Raw genomic sequence first — 5185 nt, 5'->3', positions numbered from 1 at the left:
TTATTCTGCTATTGATCCCTTCTAGAGAATTCTTAATTTCATTTATTGTGTTGTTCATCATTGTTTGTTTGCTCTTTAGTTCTTCTAGGCCCTTGTTAAACATTTCTTGTATTTTCTCCATTCTATGTTCAAGATTTTGTAACACCTTTACTATCATTATTCTGAATTCTTTTTTAGGTAGACTGCCTATTTCCTGTACATTTGTTTGGTCTGGTGGGTTTTTGCCTTGCTCCTTCATCTGCTGTGTGTTTCTCTGTCTTCTCATTTTGCTTATCTTACTGTGTTTGGGGTCTCCTTTTCACAGGCTGCATGTTCATAGTTCCCATTCTTTTTGGTTTCTACCCCCAGTGATTAATGTTACTTCAGTGTGTTGTCTAGGCTTCCTGGTTGAGGGAACTAGTGCCTGTGTTCTGGTGGATGAGGATGGATCTTGTCTTTCTCGTGAGCAGGTCCACGTCTGGTGGTGTGTTTGGGGTGTCTGTGAACTTATTATGATTTTTGGCAGCCTCTCTACTAATGGATGGGGCTGTGTTCCTGTCTTGCTAGTTGTTTGGTTTAGTTTGTCCAGCACTATAGCTTGCTGGTCGTTGAGTGGAGCTGGGTCTTGGCATTGAGATGGAGATCTCTGGGAGATTTTCGCCTTTGATATTACGTGGAGCTTGGAAGTCTCTGGTGGACCAGTGTCCTGAACCTGATTCTCCCACCTCAGAGGCACAGCCCTGACGCCTGGGTGGAGCACCAAGAGCCTGTCATCCACACGGCTTAGAATAAAAGGGAGAAAAAAGAAAGAAAGAAGATAAAATAAAATAAAATGAAGTGAAATAAGATAAAATAAAGTTATTAAAATAAAAAATTATTAAAAAATGTTTAATAAAAAAAGAAAGAAGAGAGCAACCAAAGCAAAAAACAAATCCACCAATGATAGCAAGCTAAAAACTATACTAAAAAAAAAAAAAAAAAAAAAAAAGAAGAAAAAAAACGGACAGACAGAAACCTGGGACAAATGGTAAAAGCAAAGCTATACAGACAAACTCTCACACAGAAGCATACACATACACACTCACAAAAAGAGGAAAAGGGGAAAAAATAATATATCTTGCTTGGAAAGCCCACCTCCTCAATTTGGGATCATTTGTTGTCTATTCAGGTATTCCACAGACACAGGGTACATCAAGTTGATTGTGGAGCTTTAATCTTCTGCTTCTGAGGCTGCTGGGAGAAATTTCCCTTTCTCTTCTCTGTTTGCACAGCTCCCGGGGTTCAGCTTTGGATTTTGCCCTCCCTCTGCGTGTATTTCCCTTTCTCTTCTTTGTTCGCACAGCTCCCGGGGTTCAGCTTTGGATTTGGACACGCCTCTGCGTGTTCGTCGCCTGAGGGCGTCTGTTCCCGCTCAGACAGGACGGGGTTAAAAGAGCAGCTGATTCGGGGGCTCTGGCTCACTCAGGCCGGGAGGAGGGAGGGGTACGGATGCGGGGTGAGCCTGTGGCGGCAGAGGCCGGCGTGACGTTGCACCAGCCTGAGGCGCTCCGTGCGTTCTCCCGGGGAAGTTGTCCCTAGATCCCGGGACCCTGGCAGTGGCGGGCTGCACAGGCTCCCGGGAGGAGAGGTGTGGAGAGTGACCTGTGCTCGCACACAGGCTTCTTGGTGGCTGCAGCAGCGGCCTTGGCATCTCATGCCCGTCTCTGGGGTCCGCGCTGATAGCCGCGGCTAACGCCCATCTCTGGAGCTCCTTTAAGCGGCGCGCTTAATCCCCTCTCCTCCAGCACCAGGAAACAAAGAGGCAAGAAAAAGTCTCTTGCCTATTCTGCAGGTCCAGACTTCTTCCTGGACTCCCTCCCGGCTAGCCGTGGCGCACTAACCCCTTCAGGCTGTGTTCACGCAGTCAACCCCATTCCTCTCCCTGGGATCCGACCGAAGCCCGAGCCTCAGCCCCCACCCGCCCCGGCGGGTGAGCAGACAAGCCTCTCGGGCTGGTGAGTGCCGGTCGGCACCTATCCTCCGTGCGGGAATCTCTCCGCTTTGCCCCCTGCACCCCCGTTACAGCGCTCTCCTCTGTGGCTCCGAAGCTTCCCCCCACCGCCACCCGAAGTCTCGCCCGCGAAGGGACTTCCTAGTGTGTGGAAACCTTTCCTCCTTCACAGCTCCCTCCCACTGGTGCAGGTCCTGTCCCTATTCTTTTGTCTCTGTTTTTTCTTTTTTCTTTTGCCCTACCCAGGTACGTGGGGAGTTTCTTGCCTTTTGGGAGGTCTGAGGACTTCTGCCAGCATTCAGTAGGTGTTGTAGGAGCTGTTCCACATGTAGATGTATTTCTGATGTGTTTGTGGGAAGGAAGGTGATCTCCATGTCTTACTCTTCTGCCATCTTGAAGCTCCTCCTTAACTGTATAATCTTTTAACTGTATAATTTTCCACAAGGAGCAGAGAGAGGATTGAAATCCAGGTACTTTCATTTCAGACCCCAAGCTTTAATCACAACAATGCAATGCTTTTACCATAGCTTAAAGGGTATACATATATCACCAATAACGTTAGCAGAAATTGGTTTCTCTGGTAAATTATACTACATATTTCTCACCAGAGCTGATCTACAGGAAAAGATACAAGGCTGTAATTATTTAAGTAACAATAGTTTCCCCATTATTTATCCCCACATTTTCAATGTTATGCAGAGGAGGCAGTAAACATCCCTTCTTACCTAGAGCCCTCATACTTTCTGAAAAGGACTAGAAAAGTATTCATTCCAAGGCAAAATTACTTTTAACCTTCCCAGGGTATTATACTTTAACTAGAATTACAAAATATTAAACTTGATAAGAGTGGTAGGTAGATAACAGTACCCCACTCCACCCAGTATCCAGGTCTTTCTAATGTGACTTTGTGGCTCCTCCAGCTAAGAAGTGGAGTCTGTTTTCCTACACCTTAACTCTTTTTTTTAATGGCTTTTAAAATTTATTTATTTTATTTATTATTTATTTTTTTTGGCTGTGTTGGGTCTTCATTGCTGTGCGTGGGCTTTTCTCTAGTTGCGGTGGCTTCACTTGTTGCAGATCACGGGCTCTAGGTGCGCGGGTTTCAGTAGTTGCGGCTCGTGGGCTCTAAGCGCAGGCTCAGTAGCTGTGACGCACGGGCTTAGTTGCTCCGCACAGGCTTAGTTGCTCCATGGCATGTGGGGTCTTCCTGGACCAGGGCTCGAACCCGTGTCCCCTGCATTGGCAGGCAGATTCTTAACCACTGTGCCACCAGGGAAGCCCCCTACACCTTAACTCTTGACTGAACTTGTGACTCACTCCTGCTGATAAAATGTTCCAGAAGCTATGGTGTGCCAGTTTCAGCCCTTGCACGCACCTTCTCTCTTGCTTGGTCCCTTGATGCTAGCCTGGCAGCAAGCCTAATGGAGGGTGAGAGCCCATCGGGAGCAGATGCAAATCAGTTCTCCCAGCCAAGGCCAGGCCTGGGAGCAAGCCTAGCCAGGAACAAAAGAGCAGCCTACCCACATAAGACTGCTGAGGCCTGAGCGAGCCACCCCCATCCGAGCCAACACTTATGATCCACAGAACCATGAGATAAACATGTGGTTGTTGTTTTGATCCATTGTTTTAAAGTGGCTTATAATACAGCGTCATTGTGGTTATGGTTAATTGATGCAAAGGCCAAAGTGGCATCTCTAGAATTTCCAGTAATGCTGTCTGTATGGCCTAGAATTGGAGAATCTTAGTCTCTAGATTAGAAATAAAGCTTGAGGCTAACCCACTAATCCTTCCTAAGCAGCTGTGAGCCTTCCCTATCAGCCAATACCAGTGTGTCTGAACATTCATGCTGGGAAAGAAAGGCATTTGTGTTGCTTCCACAAAGAGGACCCCCTCTCCCTCCCTCATATCTGGAGTCTAGTGTGGAGGGCCTTTATGTTAACAAGCATTATAAAATATTCACATTAACCATATATTTTAAGATTTGTTATTACATGTGCAATCTAAAAGATGAAACAAATGAGTGGATATAGCAAAACAGAAAGAGACTTACAGATACAGAGAACAAACTAGTGGCTACCACTGGGGAGAGAGAAGGGGCAAGGACAAGATAGGGTAGGAGATTAAGAGGTAAAAACTATTATTTATAAAATAAATGAGCTACAACGATATATTTTACAGCGAGGTGATATAGCCAATATTTTATAATAACTTTAAATGAAGTATAATCTATAAAAATATTGAATCACTGTTATACACCTGAACTAATATAATATTATAAATCAACTATACTTCAGTAAAAAATAAGATTTCAATTGAAAATAAATACAATGTCTAGAGCACATCTAGGACATTTCAAGAAATATTTTGATGGACACATTTACTTCCTCCTTGTTAATTTAGACGCAAGGAGAGAAAGCTGGAGACTAGTTGTGGCAGAGATTACAAACTTTCTTCCAATATTCATTATCCCTTTTTTTATCAGAGACTCTTTATTTTACCAGATATATGACCACCCAGGACAAAAAACACATCTCCTCACCTCTGTTGCAGCCAGGTCTGGCCATACAAGGATGTACAGGCCAATGGGATGTGAGAAGGAAGGTGTACTATTTCTCCATGCTTCTCTCTTTCTTCCACTGGCTGGATTGAGGGTGCAGGACTGAGCCATCAGTCATGACCATGGTGAAAATGAGGGCAACAGCCCAAATATGCGGAGCCGCAAGATAGAAAGAATCACACCCATAGATAGCCTCAGAGAGAGAAACCTGAGGACCAGCCCTAGGCTTTGTGCCTCTAGGCCACTAAGTAAAAGGGAAATAAAGACTTTGTTTATTTGAAACAGAGTCTACCTTGAGTTTCTGTTTCCTGCAGCTGAACATACATCCTAATACTCTGCTTGTAACCTCAGCTTCTCCCAGAAATTCCTTCACTGAATTATAATTTAATACTATCTCCTCCATGCATTTCTTTCCAAAACCCATTCACTGAAATAGTGCTTCTCCAAACTTTTGAAAAATGATGAGCAAAGATATTCTATGATTCGTTTATCAATGTCCCTTATTCAAGAATACTTGTGTCAGGGCTTCCCTGGTGGCGCGGTGGTTGAGAATCCGCCTGCCGATGCAGGGGACACGGGTTCGTGCCCCGGTCTGGGAGGATCCCACATGCCGCGGAGCGGCTGGGCCCGTGGGCCATGGCCGCTGGGCCTGCGCGTCC

Source organism: Physeter macrocephalus, chromosome 19, assembly GCF_002837175.3.
Source record: "Physeter macrocephalus isolate SW-GA chromosome 19, ASM283717v5, whole genome shotgun sequence".
In the NCBI taxonomy this organism is placed as follows: Eukaryota; Metazoa; Chordata; class Mammalia; order Artiodactyla; family Physeteridae; genus Physeter; species Physeter macrocephalus.
The sequence above is the reverse complement of the archived record's forward strand: the minus strand, read 5'-3'. Positions refer to the sequence as shown.